General features: G+C 40.6%; 1 protein-coding gene and 1 long non-coding RNA gene across 2 annotated transcripts in view; one reads left to right on the forward strand and one right to left on the reverse strand.

Moving 5' to 3' along the window:
* Positions 1-18,339, forward strand: part of KCNC2 (potassium voltage-gated channel subfamily C member 2) — a 176,947-nt gene that overhangs the window by 18,055 nt on the left and 140,553 nt on the right.
* Positions 14,327-18,339, reverse strand: part of LOC109315484 — a 17,689-nt gene continuing 13,676 nt past the window's right edge. Inside the window, exons 2-3 of the long non-coding RNA XR_002102515.1 lie at positions 18,118-18,122; positions 14,327-14,339 (exon numbers count right to left, since the gene is read on the reverse strand). This is a non-coding gene — a long non-coding RNA (uncharacterized LOC109315484). The remainder of the gene's footprint in view (positions 14,340-18,117; positions 18,123-18,339) is intronic.

Below are 18,339 nucleotides of genomic sequence, written 5' to 3' on the forward strand. Positions count from 1 at the left end.
GTTATGAGTTGAAACAAATGCATGTGTTCTATTTGACTTCTCTTGAAAAAGGCACAGATAAGAAATTGTCCAAGATGAATGTTTCACATGCAGGGTTCATTGTAATAATAAAGGGACTCAGTTTGGACTGTAACAATCTGGAGCTTTATTTAAGTGCACTGTGCTTAGGCTTGGCAGGATTTGAGTTTTATTATGGACAGATAACAAATATTTCCATTGTTAAAGTTGGATTTTATAGAAAGGGGATGTAAAAATAGGCTGTTGCCACAATGCCCAGGTGGGTTCCTGCTAAGCAGCGTCTGGAGGTGGGTGGGCAGGCTGGGTAATCTGTCTCCACCCCCTTCTTCCCAGCTCAGTGCCTGCAGGGTGCTAGCCAGCTGAGCCCTCCCTTGCAAAACTTGGGTGGGAGCTGGCAGGGAAAGAGAGCTCCTGGCTGCAGGGGCAGATGAAGCCAGAGTTTCCTTTGCTGGAGAGCAGGGGGTGGGGCCTGGGGGCAGTGACTGTTGTGCAAGGTGGCCATTGGTCCTGTTTTATACTGGACCCATCCTGTGTTTAAACCTTTTGATACCTGTTGCTTCTAAATGAGGAATGAATGGACAGAAAAAAAGTCCTGTTTTTCAGTTCATTGGTGGAAATGCATACCAATCATTTGTCCTCATGATTCTATTGGCTGTGACTAGAGAGAGGGCAGTGTACAGCCAGGAGAAGAGGGCTTCAGACCCAACCAGGGAGAGAGGTGGTGGCCCTTCCCCTTGCTGCTGATTGGCTGAGGGGTCCAGCAGCTTCACCCCTCACTGCTGATTGCCCCAGAGGGGCTGCCCTCTACTCTGGGGATGTGTCAGTGGCCAATGCATAGCTGCAGGACAAAGGAAAGCAGATGCTAAACTTACTGGGACTGTGCATGGGGGCTAGGCAGTGGACTGACAGCCCAGCAACTTCTCTCATGCCTACTGCGTGCTGGACTGGAGGAGGAAGTGGACATGTCTCTGTGTGTGTGCACGCGCACCCCCCCCTCCTAATTTTTCTGAATCCTGAAAACTTAAATTAATAACAATCTAAATAAATGATTAATAATAAACATAGATTTTTAACCATCAAAATTAATTACAAAATAAAAACCAAATTCTGCCAAGCCTAACTGTATTCAGTGCTGCCTCTTATAGTCACGTGTTACATTGTGTGCTTCAAAAGCTGCTGCACAATCCCCAAACACATGAAGCTTCCTGGTGTTACCACCAAAGCATCCCCCTTACAGCTTCTGTTTCAGCCTGCAGGAAACCTGCAGGCTTTTAGAATGAGGAAGAATAATGACTTCATTTGACTCTAAATGAGTGCTGATTAATTGCTGAATGTCTGGCTGATTACCTGAGTGTGCTCAGCTGTTTGCTTCTTAGCAATGTATCTGCTAATTATTGTGTTTAAACATATTAGAAAATTGACTTTTGTTTAATTATATTACAACAGCTATTGAATTAATAAAAAATTGGATAAGAAGGTTTTCCAAAGAGAATAGCACCTATTTCTTGGCTTTAAATTATGTTTCACATAACAGGTAAGTAACACTGAAGTGTTCTGCAACACAAGAGAGACATTACGGTTAGAGTGCACCCTCTGTGCTGGAAAATATATCCCACAGCATTTGTTCAAGATTAGATGCTTCATTTACTTAAAGCATATAGTCACATCTATGGAGTTTTTCCCCCCACTTGGAACAGTCATGCTTTATGTGTAAGTAAAAGATTATTTCACTCGGTTCATTCCTTTGTAATAAGGAGGCAGAGTGGAGCTGCATGCAGGCGGGAGCCCAGCAGTGACTCGGTTAGTGGACCCTTCTGCACCTGGGTGAACTGGACCCACCCCCATCCCTAAACTACTGCTGCCCTGGAGGTAGCAACCACTCTGTATGTTTGAAACAGGTGTACTTTGAATTAATCTGTTTTTTGTTTTTGTTTTTTTAAGTGTTGATAACTTCTAGCTTATTCTCTCATCTCTACTATTTTATTGAGCATTTTCTGTTTTATTGGTCTGTTGTCAACACTTATTTATTAGCTGGCTGTTAAAAATCCAGTGTGCCCTAAGGAAGGAATTCCTTGGTTTGGGTAATTGCTTTTATAATGAAAAGCTCTCATCAACTGTAATATGACTTTTAGTCTGCTGAGCATGGAAGCACCCCTTGTCTCTACTCCTTTGCTGTCAGTAAACAGAGATTTGTCTACATAGCTAAAACTTGCAAATCTTATTGTAAAAAGGCCTAAAAAGAACGTCTTTACTTCAGGTCAGTAATACTCTCAGTAGTAATCCAGTGACACAACCTGGACAAATTGAGAATGTTGGAAGAGAACATCAATGATGAAGAAACCTGATTTCAGCCTCATAAACTATAGGCACTGTGGGTAAAATAAATTTTAATATAGATTTATCAGATCCACAACTATCCATTATCTTTGACTTCAATTTGAGGGACAATTTAAATTTGCTGCTTGGCTCTGCCTCCCCCCCCCCCCAAGGAGATAAGACGTGGATACATGATACAGCCCTACAATGGGAAGATGAAAGGTATAAGGATGCTCCAGACTATCACACCCGCCAAGTCTCTCTCATGTTCTCAGTTGTTGCTGTGATTAAAGGAAACTGAAGAAGGAAATGTTCTCCTTTTAAATGATTAAAGAGCAATTAAGAAATTTAATTTGTGATTTAAAATTACATCTAGAAGCACACAATGGTTTACTTAAAGCAATTGATGGGAAACTGATAAGCAATGACTTCTTAAGGAATGGACTTAATAATACTAAAACCCTGAACAGTGACAGTTTCAGAATCTGACCATCTGAAAATTTCGTCCTCTTTCTTTAATTGTAGCTCTACTGAAAACAAATGACTTAACAGAGCAAAATGTCTTATTATTCAACTTTTATCCACATGAAAGAACTACTTCAATGTGAAATGCAGAACTGCACATTTCTTACCCAAAAGATTTAGAATCTCACTTCAGCTATTAGAAAATAATATTTATGCATCCAGAATTCAACCATTGAAAGGCTCAGGTTCCCATGAGAGTTGGTTTTAAGAGTTTATATGATTGACTTTCAGGATTATCCGCAGGTGCCTATTACGCACTTAATGGGGTAGTAATCCAGGAAGATACCCTACCACTCCAGAGTAGCAAATATAATAGGCAGTTAAGGGCCTCAGTTGCCACCAGTGACTGCTCTAGCCATGTAGATTTTAAAGCGAACCAGACTGATGTACCCTTAGGTGAGACTGGTCTGGAACAGTGGTGCTCAGCCTTTTGTCCCTGCTGTTTAGATGAGTGGCCTGGAGTCAGTCTGTAGGCCAGATGGAACCCAATGTACCAGGACTGGGCCCTGGGACCCAGTACTTCCCCCTCCCTGCACTGTGTGCTGGGATTGGGCCCTGAGGAACTGGTGCCACCCCCTGCCATGAGGTTTGGGGCCTGGCACTGCCCACTTCCAGCTCCCCACACCAGTACTGGGCCTTGGTCTGCATATCTGATCCAGAGCACAGAGCCACAGGTCTGGAAATTTGGTAGCAGTGGAGCAGTGCCACTGTTTCCCGACTACCAAATTTCCAGACCCATTGGGAGCCCTGTGGGCTGGATGACACGGTGCTGCAGACTGAATCTGGCCTGTAGGCCAGATTGAATACCCTTAGTCTGGAAAATAGCTGGGTGGTTGAACAAATTATCCAACCCATTGTGGAAAATTCCTATTAATTATTTTATAGGAGACACATGGGGAAGATGGTGTCCATTCCTGGTTTATTTCATTTTATAAAAATGTCTGTAAGAGTAGCACCACTCAGTAAGAAGTCTGATTGAGGGATTAGACTTTAGCCAACTGCTAGCAGTTCTAATTAAATTCCATTATAGACCTTCATTGGTTTGTATTCATTTTTACTTCCCACCACTTGCATCAAGATCTGATGAAATTTTTGCAATAGGAATTGCTATAAAATACTCTTGAGATAATATAAAATAAGTTTCCAGAATTGGAGATGATAATAGTAGGAGATTTTTCATTCTAGAGCTGGTGGCACTGACACCCATAATATTGAAAATATTAATGAAATATGGGGACCCCCACCCTGCAACTTTGTGATAAGAAACTAAAGGAAGGAGGATGATGCCTCTAAAAGTTCATTGCAGAAAAGAATTTTAGAATGTCTAAGGGATGAATTGACAAAGATGTACCAGGGGCATTCACATTTGTAATGACTAAGGGAGCAATTGTGATTTTATTTATATATATATATATTGGAGTAGTAAAATCACAATTATACATATAGGTGTGTGTGTGTGTGTATAAAAATAGATCCACATATGTCATACATCATTTGAAATTTTACCACATGTGGAAAGTAACCGCTTCCCCCTTTCTCTAAAAATTCCATTATTTTTGAGGCGCTCTCCTCAGACTATAAAACTAGCCTCCAAAATAGAAGAAGACAATAAAAAGAGAATTCAATGGAATAATTAGTTATGAGATAAATGTGCTGCTCTTTTGAAAGACACTTTCTTAGTCCACTTATCTCTTGATCTCCAAGTACAAGAACCCCAAGAAGCAATTATACAATATGAAGAGTTGTCTGATTGTTGGGAAATGCCCTCACAAAAGAGAGTATCTTTGCTGGGAATAAGTACTGTTTGTGGCACAAACCCTGGTTTAATGAGGGCTGTTTTCAGGCTGAAGATGATTTAAGAGTTGCTTTGGAGGAATACTAGTCTAAAAATGACTGCATTAACTTCCAATGGATCAAGAAGATTGAAATAGATTATAAATATTAATAGATAAGAAAAAGAAACAATATCAAATGAAGCTATGGGAGTAACTAGTGGCTATAGGGGAAAAATAAAGATTTTTTTGGCAAATTATAGCCAAAGGGACCAAAGAACTTAGTGTAATTCCTGATGCGTGTATCACTGAAGAGAGATGGCTTTTCATAGATTTCATAGACATTAGGGCTGGAAGGGACCTCATAAGATCATTGGGTCCAGCCCCACCTGCCCAAAGGGCAGGAAGTCAGCTACAGTCAAAGGATCCCAGCAAAATATGTGTCCAAATATTTCTTAGAAGTGTCCAGAGTAGGTGCTGGGGGAGTCTATTCCAGGCCAGTAAAGAAGTTTTATGTTATGTCCAGCGTAAAACAGTTTTGCAGGAGTTTGTGACAACTGGACCTTGTCATCCCCTAGGGTGCTCTGGTGAACAGGCATTCCCCCAGATCCTGATGCACACCCTTTATGTACTTATAGGCTGCTTATTTTTGTTTTTGTTTTTTTTAAATTAACAGCATATTTGCAGATGGCAAAGAAAATGGTAGCTTCTTACTGATGAAAATGTTCTTTGTTAAATGACAAGCAGATCTTTATCTCGCCTCTGAATTTCAAATAAGTTTATGTACATCTTTACCGAGAAATAGAATGGCCCCTAGTCTTGATTTTTCTTTCTCCAGAAATGTTCAGGGAATTCATTGACTGTTCATTGACTGTTGGTGCCTGATTCTGGTAAATAATAGACAGTTATTTTAGAATGCTTTTATCCAAAGAATTGGAATGAAAATGTAATAGTCCCAATTTTTAATAATGGTGATGAGAGAGATCCAGTATCCTATCACCTCATTAGTTGTATGCATGTTTTTGCCAAAATACTTGGCAGACATTTACTTTTTCAACTTTAGATATGGATCTCTGAAAAATAACATCTTGGGAGAAGAACAGGCTATTCTTGTATGAACCGTTACTTGGCATCTAAATATACATATGATTTTGTATTTTAACGTATAGCCTTCACAGAGCTGCAGTGAGACTTTGACTCCATAGACAGATTAAAATTATGGAAGAAACAGGCAGTAACATCAATACACAAGGCTCTCTTACAATTAATCATCATTTAGTATTCAGACACAGCATCTGGGGCTCATTATGGGATTGGCAGTGCCCTATCCAATAGTTTCCCAACTAAAACAAGAATATGGCAAAGAAGTTTGCTTGCTGTACTACTTCAGCTTATTCTTGAATGATCTAAAATGTGCTAACAAGGAATCAATTCCATGCACCCATCATTTTGAATGTCCCTATCGCTGAATGACTTAATTAATTCTGTTGCAATCCCAAATAGGTCTACAAAAATTATTAGATGCCTTTCAACAGGATTGCATCTCAAATTTCTGAGAAATCAACACAACTAAAACCAAGGTATTGGTCTTTGGATATAGAAGGAGGAAGTAAAATTTGGTTTTTTTTTTAATAGAAAAAGAAACTAGAGGTCCTGTTATCTTTTAAATATCCTGGAATGTATATTAGCAAAAATCTGAGATGAAATAAGCAATTTAAAATGTAATTATTAGAGTAAAACAAGCTTTGGGTAGAGTTTTATCTTTCTACAATAAGATGGGCATAAGAGCAGTTCTGGAACCACTAAGGGGTCTGTAGATCCAATGTAGAGTCCATTTGTTGTGTGGAGTAAAAAATCTAGGGTGCCATGGACCACCACAAAACTAAAAAGATTTCTTATTGGTTCTTTAGGCAGCTTTTATCTCTGCCTAATTTTATGATGGTGTGGGGGTGGGGAAGGCGAGCTCTTGTGCTCTGAAACTGGACTGATAAATATGAGCACTTTAGCTCAGTTAAGAACCCTAAATTACTGGATGAAAATAAGATATTTTACACCTACCAGAAATGCATTCTAGAAGCATCTCCATTTTCAAATAAACATTTAAAAACTTATTAAAAATAAAATACAGGCTCCCCAGTAGAAGCCAGTGGCTGCTGCAGCCTGGAGTTGCAGGCCACTGGATGGAGGGGAGGGGGAAAAGCCACTGGCACAAAGTGGACAGCCAAGATTGCCAGTGATTGACTAAAAGGGCTGCCTTTTGTGTGGCGCTGGCCTTTTCTTCCAACCAACAACAAAGGGCAGGGGCTGTTGTTATTACCCCTGGGCCAATCAGCAGTGAGGGGCAAGGCCTCCAGAATTCCTCAGCCAATCAGTGGCCTGGGGAGGGGGTAGTTCATGGCCTATGATTTTTTTTTCCTTTGCTTTGGCACGCCTTAAGTAGAACTCTACTTAGACTCCTTTGTTGTATTTGAGCTAATTGCACAAAGAATGAAGGCCAAAATCAAATAGAATTTTCCAGTTGTGTTTTATTGTTCACTGCTTCAGTTTACCTTTTGTTTCATATCATCATACATTTATGTTCTGTTTTAATTCTGTGTAAATTGGTAGAATGGATAAAAATCTTTTACACTGTTAGTGAAAAATTATGTTTTATATAAATGCCAAGTTAAATTGTTACCTTGCTCTTTATAGTGGTTTGAGTGATTGCAGTCTTTTTATAAGTCCAGGAAGTGCAACTTTAGAAAATCTCCAGTGTCATTCTTTCATTGTGTCCTATATTTCTGTGACATTTTATAAATCAGCCAATGATTTCCTAGAACACGTAGGGAATCCTGACAAACTGAATCACTAAATTGAGAAACTTCTATAAATAGCTATAATTAGGAAACCAATCTGAAAAAAGTCTTTCCTCTAATTTTAAATATACGTTGTTTAAGGAAAAACCTAATCAGAAGTTGCTGAAAAAATGGATGCGTTTGAAATGGCAATTAATTAAGAAAGGCAAGGGGAGAGGAATTAAAAGGACTGGGGAACTGAGCAGGGGGAAGATTTTTTTTTGTTGTTGAAAATTTAAAAGAGAGAGAGAGACTCAGATGATTAGGAAATGGCATTGCTTGAAATGTGGGTTGTGTTGGTTATTGCTGATTCCTGATTTGTTTTACTCTGCTGCCAAGGGAAGTACATGCAAAACAGTTTTGCATTTATTACAGACCATGGGCATTTTTTAACATAGTGGAAAGCATTTAGGGGGAACCCCTCCCCCCCTTTTAATACTGCTAACATAGAACAGCAAATTCTTTAACGTGGTCATTCTTGAATATGGCTATTCTTGAGTATTGGAACGCCGGGTACCTTGAGGTATGTAGGAAATGCATTTAAAGCTGTGTCTATATCTGAATCAGTATCAAATCTTCAGATTTGGATTTGGCTGAATCAAATCAGGATAGTGATACAAATCAATTAATTGACTCGCTGTCCCCAATTCTGGCCAAATCAAATACGGCCCGTTTCGCACATCCCTACTTAATAGTAGTTGGGCGAGTCACGCTTGTACATGATCCAGGACTGTGGAGATACTTTGCTCAGCTGTGGGCTTCTCGCCTAACCAAGAGGGAGTTCCACAGAGAACTGTTTCACTTATGGATTAAAACTAACAAGTAAATAATAGATCATTTTCCTCACCCATGTCATTGACTATTTTTTCTTTAAAGATATCAGGATTTGGTCAAAATAGAAGTAGCTGAATTTGTATGGGAGTTAAAGAAGAGAAAATAGCAGCGGAAGGTTAAGTGATTTTGAAGTAACATCACAAATGCATGATATTTGAGGTCTGGCATAAAGTTCTAGTACTATGATTATGTGGAAATTTTATTTTCTGAATGTTCACTTATTACATGTCCTCAGAAAATAAGCAATGAAATGCAGTTAAAAATTGGAAATGAAAATTGAGGATTTAAAATACCTTTTCTCATGATTTATTATGACATGTATTAAACTGTTGGACAGACTTGACAAACTGTCTTGTCTGTGACTCTGAGTAAACCATTTGATAAAAATAGGAGTTATTGTGATAAGGAGAGGAAAAAATAGCAATAACAAACATGTGACTAAATAAGTGGTGATTTAATGACACCTTGCTTTGGAGAGACTTATTGACGATTGTTTAGATGTAACTTTATTCTGTCTGGATATGCAAAACCAATTGCAAAATTGATTTGAATTTAGAAACAATTCCACTTCCTCAGCAGACCATATTTTTCCTTTCCTCTTTTATTCAATTATGTGACATGTATGTCTTTCTCATTTAATAGATATGTTCATTTTTGGTACAATCTAATTTTCTTTCTCCTGTTTTCTAGTTTTCTAATTTTCCTGCATTCCATGCCATCCTTATCTATTAAATTTTTCATGTGCTCTAACCTGGGCTTCTACAAAGAAACTTCTTCAGCAAGCTCTCTTCCTGTAAGGAGATCCATGTAGGTGGATCTTTGTATTCAAATAGAGCAGTAATGATGTCAGCTTTGAGACTGTATGTGGATTCAGGGCCCTGATTCCCAAATAGAGCAGGGCCTGAGTCTCCCTTTCTCTTCAATGGATCAGAATAATTTAAATCCATAGCCCAGATTCAGTGGGTATAATGGACCAAATATTACCATGTCTCAAGGTTGGCTAAGACAGTGTTGACAAACTGAAGATGCAGAGAACCCTCTATAAGGACTTTTATTTCAGAATCGCAGAAATCGCCCAGTTTTTGTCAGAAAATTCTCAGATCTAAAATATAACTTGTTACTATGTTTTATGCATTATATGTTGCCAGAGTAGACGTTTTTGTCTATATATTTTGTTCCTATAAATGCAGCAAATTAGTATTTAAAAGCAATGAATGTCCAGTCATTGAAAATGAGCCAAAATGGGGAACAGAAAAATGCCATATCCTATACTGCTACATTTTAAGACCTGGCCTAAATATAGAAATTGTACAGATTTAACTTACTTGATTTCTAAACTGATTTAGTTAGATTAGTCAAGTCTGCTGATTTCATAGACATTAGGGCTGGAAGGGACCTCGGGAGATCATCGGGTGTAACATGTGATCACTGTTAAATCAGATTAAGACTGGTAAATACTGATTTAGTTTTTTTGGTGACCAAACTAATTTCCCCACATTTAATAATGCATAGAAGGGGGTTGCATTGATTTTTATTTTTTTTTAGTTTTTTTTTAAGTAAATCAATTTGGACACCTATTTCAGTTAAATCAGTGTAATTTCTGTGTATTTTCTGTCTACACTGGTTCTAATATTGCAGTGTATTGACAAGTATGGGATATTCCTAGATGGATTCCTATTGTTCTGGGGCTGTCTATTTTACTCTGTAATGTTTAGTGTGTCTGTGTTTGGAATTAATACATTAATTTGGTCTTCAAATTTAAGTATTCAAGGAGGATAAGAATACATCATAGTTGTTTTTTTCCTCTGGTAGCTGTGGTAAGCTATAATGTCAACTTTATGATTTCGGATGTCATTTCATTTTTCTGTCCCTCTGTTGCCTTGGCCTGTTTATCTTGCAAACCCTGTAGGGTATAGATTTTTGCTTACCACATATGTACATACAGTGTGTGATACATGCACATGTTGTGTAGCACACCATGGGTCCCAATATCTGTTGGGATTTGAAACTGCTGCTGTAATACAAACGCTAATAATAGTATGGCATTTCATGGACCTTTCCCTGTCAAAGTTGTGACCTTGTCAAAGTCAAGCACTGTTCCAGTGATCTTGAGTGATTTTTAGGAAGCCAGTGAAAGCATCTAGGTTCCATTCTAACAGCTCTCATTGCTCCTAATAGAGAACAGTTGTGACAGCTGGGAGGTATGATATAAATTGTAATAAATACCACAGCTGGGCTCCATTACTCTTCTGCTTTCCATAAATGTGTGATGTTCTTTGCCTGACATGCAGCTCTGAGGCATGGGCACATTGTAACTGTGGGGTATAGTTATGAATCCTGTTTGCTTAGCACCTCCATCTCTGTTCTTCCCTTCTTCCCTTGTTAGTGGCAATGAGTAGAAGCTGGGGTGTAGGTCTCCCATTCAACTAAAGAGCTCCTATCTTGTTTTTATCCTTCTGTGACTTTCTGAGGATATGATGATGGGCATCCAACTGCACTTCAGAAGCTGCTTTTGTAAATAAAATAGCAAAATACACACTAGGCAAGTAAATAGAGAGAACAAGTCAGCCAGGAGACTGTTAGCTAAGGCAAAATAAACAGGAAAAGATCTTTGCCTGGCAACGTTGGACACATTGCAATATGCCTACTGGAAACAGCTAGTAGTACAGAGACTTGAAGGGCTCAAAACCCAGACTGCATTTTCTTTACTCCTTTTGTATCTGCCATCCTTTGCTGAGAAACAAAGTTAAGCAGTCAGCCTACTATAGTAAAGGAACTAGGAATCTGGGGTGGTTATGAATAAGTCTGGGCTGAACCAACTCCTAGTACAAAGGGATGACAAAAAGCAATGAAATGCAATAGGATACAGAATGTATGGGGTTGCTACTGGCCTTGCATACCAAGATGAACTCTAGAAAAATCTGTCTTTTTAATAGATGAGTAGGAAGACTTGGAGATTTTGGAGTTCCAGAGCAGAAATAGAAAGTATCCGTGTTTAACAAAACAAAGCAAACTCAAAAAAAACTTTATCTAGTTTTTACTGTTTTGTTTCCATAATGATTGTTTTGGTGGTAAATAAATTAATGCCTCTGAATAATTTCAACTTCAATTTGTAAAAGGTAGTTAGTATTATACTATGCATATTTGGCATCATAGAGAAGCAGGGCTGGAACAGGCCTCCAGGGTCCCTAGTCCAATACCCTGCCTCAGGTAGGATTATCCCTATCCAAACCATCTTATACAAATTATCATCTAAACTTCTCCTGTAGACCTGGAGAAACAAAAACTGGGCATATAATCTTAATGAACATGTATTCCATTGCACACACTTTTTACTTTTCAAGTTCAGTTTCTCATGGTGCTCTGTCCTGTCAGTAAAGCAGAGTAGATCTGTCAAGCATAGTATACACTCTTTGAGATTCACTGAGGTTTTTGCCCCACAGATTGTATTAATGTAAGAAAAGTTATGATAGTAAATCTTCTAGTTTGTTTAAAAAACCCATATATATGGGTTTGCTGTTGTTGTTTTATTGATAGTACTTACAAATGTAGGAACTGTCACAAGTCCTTTCACTTGGTTGATATTTTGTTGGCCTTGTGTTAAGTCTTTTCTGCTCTCTGGGGCTAGAGACAGAAGTTGCACATAAACCAGTTTAAGTAATTGGAAAGTGGTTTAAACCTGTAACAGAACAGGTGTTCAGGGCATATAAACCAGTTTCAAAATGACTGAAACTGGTTTAAGATAAACCTGGTTGAATGTAGTATCAGACTTAACTGATTTGGGTCAAACTGGTTTATGGAACTTCTGTCCCAGACCCCTTTGTGGTTCAAATTAAATCGCAGTCCCCCAGTATCCCAGCATGCTTTCCAGCCCTTGGCTGGACTGGGCTGGGCTGTCTGTTCCAGCAGAGATGGGTTGGGGGGAGGAGGGGAAGGCAGGGACTGTCCTCCCACCCCATCTCCAGTTACACCTGGGCTGGGATCTGAGGCTAGGGAGGGGGAGGTTAAACACCCTTTCACCTGTACAAACTTACTGCTGGCTGTGACTGTGGACTACAAATCCCAGAGGCAGGGGCAGAAGCCACCCCTGCCTGTGCCTGGAAGCAGGAAGAGGAAGTGATGAGCAGCCCTGCAGAGTCCTGCTGCTGGGGTCTGGACTGCAAACCCCAGAGACCTTGGGGGCTGTAGGAAGAGGAAGCGAATGTGCAGACCATGCTGGCTATGTGCCAGAGAGCTGTGTGTTAGCAACCTCCAGCTTCTGGCCTCAGTCACTGCAGACATGTGGCTTTATTTCCTGAATCAGAAGTAAACGTGTGTCCAGTTGTTTCTCAGTTTAATCTCTGCATCTTAGACTAACCTGCAAAGACTGAGTCAATTCAGCCTTTGAGCTTTTGACCATCTGTACTTAGTCTGGGACTAAAATGCTCTTGTGGTAGTTAGAGCTTATTAGTTTTGGAGGTTACTTACAAAGAAGTTGATTTTGTGCATCTGCTGTCTTTTAAGATGTTCTCTGAAAAAATCATACTACTTGAGTAAGATTAAATTGATGACGATGATGATAATGCCATGAGGACCCTTTTGCTTTTATTCCTCTGTGCTAAACTGACTTCTCTACAAAACTGCTGGATTCTTTGTGAGCTTTGTATGCATGGATTGGCTTTTTCAGGCTAACATATGCCTGTATTTGAACAGACGCTTCACTACAATTTACTTTACAGTATTGGCAAGTTGTCAGTGAACAGTTACTAAATGTAATGTCAAAGGCTAAACGCAGTTTTTCTCACAACTTGGCCATAAAAAAATGAAGCAGTAGGAAAACCTCTGCCCCTGGAGAATGATTGCCCATTTTCATGTTGTTTTCCTAAAGATTTTTGAAGCTGGAAGCCAACTTCATTCACTCGGTTGAACTTAATGGTTTCCCTGTTTCAGCGGAAACAGTCTGTAGAGCATCAGAGGGAGATTGATTCGTTATCTAAATGTCACTGGAAATGTTATAAACATGAAAACAATTTGCTTTAAATTTCAAAGCAACAGGTCATGCTGTTAGGGAACCAACCAAGTCCAGGCAGCATAAGGCTGTTGGATATCACTTAAATGATTTAATTTTAGACTAATAATTTCCCATCAAATAAGAATTAGTGTGGGAGGTGAATCTTCTTGCCTGATTGGCTCATGGATGCCAAATAGGTTGTGTTGCTTTTTGTTGAGTAGCTGCTTTAATTAAATTTGTCCCTAAATGTATTAGCGTTTATTGCATTTTCAGTATCAGTAACCATTTAGGATCCTGTTTATCAGAGAAATTAATGTTCCATGGTTTTGGCCTCCTAGGACATACAGACTACCATGGTTTTGCCATCATAGAGCCTGAGTTGATTCTGAAGCCAAAATAATCTGCTCTGCTCTGCTTCTGCAGCCAGACAGACTGAAATAACAGTATCAAGAGGCATGAACTTTCCCATTCACTTTAATGAACTATTAACTCAGAAGCTCAATTATGCCCAGGAAGTACCAGAATCATTAACCATTTAAAGCCCAAATTTTTACTACTTATTAGATAAGTGTTTTGCCCCATCAGAAATCTTAAGGTATCATTACTAGAATGGATGATAGCTTAGAGAATGAGTCTGAAAATGTATATGTTAAGAGTGTAATTTTTCAATGTATTTACTCAGTTCCAAGATGAGGTCCCCCAACTTTAAAACATGGAGGGGAAAGCCCCTTGTCTTAGTGGGGGGAGGTAGGACAGTTGGTAGGGGGCAGAAGTTGCAGGGAGGGAGGGGAGAATACGAGGAAAAGGCTGCAGGGGGTGGGGGCAGGTGGAGGGAGATGAGGTAGTGGGATGAGGCAAAGGTGAGGTCACCTCTCTGGGGTCACCTGACCCTAGTTGTCTTTCCTGCCAGTGCACGGGGGCTGGACCCAATGATATTGCGAGGTTCCTTCCAGATCCTTACAATCTATGTATTTATGAAAGGCTGTGGTGGGGGGGGCGAAGGGAGGAGGGAGGCAGGCAGTGGAGGGCACAAGTGGTGTGGTATGGGGGCTGACAAGGGGCCACTTGTTTCCCTGTGGTGAAGGTGGGAGTGGGGATGAATTTAAGATGGCCTCCCATAATTAGATGCTAGAAATGGAAAATTTTAACAAATTAAATACATTTTCTGTGTATAAGATCCAATTATTGGAGAGAGGGGGTCATCTTAAATTCAGGACCATCTTGGATTTGGGTAGATATAGTACTCTAAGCAATTACAGTTGTGTTGGCAGTTGCAGCTAAACCCTAGTTGTGTTGTGGCTTGTAGAATTTTGCGGATTTTCTTTACTTTAAAGGCAGTTCAGTTTAATAGCATAATACATATTTTGGAATTACTTTCTTTGTGCCTTGCTATATCTGGAACAAATCAGCAAAATAATTGAAAATAAAAATGTCTCATTCCCATTTCTCTGTGAAATGTTGGAATAAGACAATTTAGGGATTTAAGACTGCCATAGCTTTCTACCTAGAACTGTTTGGCACTCTTAGTGCCCCCATTTGGATTGTTGGTGATAAGAGGTTTCTTGTTCTGGAGAGACAGGGACAGTGGCATGGGGTCTCCTTCTTTCCCATGGGGTGTTGCAAGGATCCCCCTCAGGAGAAGCAGGGATTATAGCAATGATCTCCCTTCTGATCTGAGGCTCCTGTACCTGCAGTGGTGGCAGAATGGGGCTGGAAAGCTAGGCACCACAGTCGGTGCAGGTGCATGCACAAGTCTTGCGAGGCCAGAAGAGTACCTGGCTTCAAGAGTTTCAGTGGGGTCAGCAGGGGTCTGTGACAATGGTAGGGTTCCCACCTTGGGGTTTCAAGCTTCCAATCATTAGAAGCTCTCTTCTCCCACTCACCTCTACCTTTCCACTTGAAGGAAACCAGAGCTGCAGCAAGTGAGAAGTCCTAGGAGTGGGACCCAGTTGTTAGGCAGCTAACAGGAAGTCATCCATCCTACCACCTATCTACCCATCTCTCCCTTGTACCCTCCCTATCCTGTGGAAGAATGGGGGAGGGAAGAGTGATGCCCTGTGGGATTCTGATGGACCTATGAGCTTTCTGTGCCTGTCCAAATGTAACAAAACTGGAACGCTCCAAAATCTACTTAATTTTGTGATATATTTTGAAATGTCTTAGCCATTTTTTGTATGTTTCAAAAAGTTTGTACGTGTATAGCTGACCCCTTGAAACTTCATTGGTGCTTGAAATGTTTTAATTATTGTCTGTCCACATCCCTAGTTTACTGATCTAAATCTTGCCCTTAGATCCTTATTTGGCAAAACAAGTAAGAATATGCTTAAATGCCTTGCAGAATCAGAGCCTTAATCTACAACATGCATGGTTTAAAATATGGAGGGCTATTAGAATGGATGAAAAGGCAAATGGAGAGCAAGGAATTTCTTTTTTTTCCTTTGGCCATTAACTTCAGTTTTAAGGGGAATGGGACACTGACTCTAGTCACAAATTTAATTGTATTCATTGAATAATTGGGAAAACTTGGGATATTGAAACATTTTAGTTTTGGCTTTTTATTTTATGAAGTATTATTTTCATTTCAAATTTGACCCCAATTTTAAAGAAAGGCATAAAAGGGGTTAACTGTTGATGCAAACCAAACATTTCAATTATTTTATATCCAAAAAAGAGAAGGGGGAAAGAGTTTTTTTTCAATGGTTTGTTCTACCTACACAACTAAAAAATCTGTTATCTTTCAGAGCTCAAAGCAAATGTAGACTTCTGTCTGATTGTACAGTTAAGCTTTTTGAAGAGACTAAAAGATAAAAGGCCAAAGTTGAAGCCCTCTGGGGCAATGTCTCTGGAAGAGATTTGGAAGATAATCAGCAGCAAAGTGTACTAGCCTGTTGCACATCAAAGTGAAGCTGACAGACTGCTTGGATCTGAGAGGCTGGTGTGATGTGTTCATATTCCGAGGAACGTGAATCAGCATGTCTGAGCTGGGTGCATTTTGACAGTTGTGGTCTTTGGGTGGTTCATTAACTCTTTGAGTTAGCTTTTCTTCTCACAGGATAAGGCCAGAAGTAAGAAATGCCCAAGAAATAATTCTGACATATGATTAAAAATAGTCTGTTCAACCACATGGTGATTTGGATGGAATGAATTAATCTCAACATCCACTGCATATAAATATCAAAGATTTAATAGATGACTTTTCATATACAAGCATGGCTATCTTTCACTATAGGTGCATATATGGTTCTGTAATTGAGTCTTCAAGAAAGTTTCATGAATTTTTTCAAAAATAACAGCATACTCTGCTGCATTCCATCTCCCACCACCAGGCTCAGCTCCCAGCGACTCTCAGCCCCATGGAACTCCTCCCAGTGGCGGGAGGCGGAGTGCAGCACCAGCTCTGTCTACCTCCTGTCACTGGACTGAGCTTCCTGGGGCTGGTGGACCTGATCGGAGTGCAGCCCAGCGGCAGGAGGCAGGCAGAACCAGCGCTGCATTCCGATTGGCTCTGCCAGCCCCCTGTTTTAATGCTTTTTGTTTTGTTTCAATGTCACTGTTTTTAGCTTGAAGCACGTTGAAACAGCTTCAAAATGAAACATGGAGAAATTTTGCATAGCCCTATTGTATAGCATTATTTAGAATTTTTTTTATATTGAGTTGGGCTGTAGGCTGTTGATATACAGCTCCATGGGCTGTGGTGGGGCTGGCTGGGGCACAAAGGTATTTCAGAGCAGAGGCTGCCTGCTGGCTAGTCCTGTGCAGAAGCATCAGTGTGCCTCAGCCAGCCCTTCTGCTGAACATGGAGCCTGGTTGGAGCAGCCCAGGGCTGACCTCCTGGTTCCCTTGGCAGCCTGGACTGCTATGACCGAGCTCCATGTGCTGCCCACAAATAAACTCTGGAGCAATAGGCCCTGGAGTTTATTCATGCACATTAATTGCATGTATAGATGCATCCTAGAAAGACTTTTTGAGTTGCAAGATCCAAGATTATAATGTGTTAACACACAGTATTACCCCTTTTTTTTAATTCATAGATTCATAGATGCTAGGGTCAGAAGGGACCTCCACAGATTGAGTCCAAACCCTTGCCTAGGCAGGATAGAGTGCTGGGGTCAGATGACCCCAAGGTAGGGGAGAGCACCACCACCCTCGGAAAACCCATTCCAGATTTGGGCCACCCTTACTGTGAAGAAGTTTTTCCTGATATGCAGCCTAAATCTGCTTTGTCAGTTTGTGACCATAATGAGAGTTTGTAGTTTAGGTGTCTTTTGTTTTGCTGAAGTTTTAAATTAATTCTGACTTTCTCCCTATGGCTAGGGACAGACATTACATGTGCACTGGTTTAAGTAATCAGAAACTGGTTTAAACCTGTAACAGAACAGACATTCAGTGCACATAAACCATTTTGAAGATGGCTGCAACCGGTGTGAGAGAAACCTGGTTGAGTGTAGAATCAACTGGTTTGGCTCAAAGCAGTATATGCAATGTTATTCCAGATTCCTTGCTGGTTTAAGGTAAAGCAGAGACCCTCAGCATCCCGGCATGCTCTCTGGGCTGGGCTCTCTGCTCCACAGCAGGGCTGACCCTGCCCCTCTGCTCTCTAGCCAGAGCAGGGAATGGCTTTAGGGGAGATGCTGGCTGGCATGGCTCTGTTAAGGCAAAGTGAGCGGATAGGGAGTTAACTATATCTTCCTTCCCTTCTTCCCCCACTGCAGCTGGGGTCAGATTTTCTGGCCAAGGGCAGAGGGCTGCAGTGTTGGCCTCTGGAGATGGTGTGGACTCCAGCTGCAGGGAAGTGATGGGGGAGAAATTAAGCCTTCTCCCTGCCCACTTCACCTTAATGGGGCCACGCTAGATAGGTTGTCCTGCACGGTTGGGAGGGGGGCTCTGTTCCGTGCTGGGGGAGTGGGATTTTCTCCTTCCTCTTCCTCCTCCCAGAGTCCCCATCCAGCACCTCACGGAGTCTCCCTCCTCCTCCCCACTCTGGGAGGAGGACTCTGTGAGGTGCTGGATGGGGACTCTTCCTCTCCTTCTCCCCCTGCTTCAGGATGCC

This window comes from Crocodylus porosus, unplaced genomic scaffold (assembly GCF_001723895.1).
Source record: "Crocodylus porosus isolate Cpor-Errol unplaced genomic scaffold, CroPor_comp1, whole genome shotgun sequence".
Taxonomy (NCBI): Eukaryota; Metazoa; Chordata; order Crocodylia; family Crocodylidae; genus Crocodylus; species Crocodylus porosus.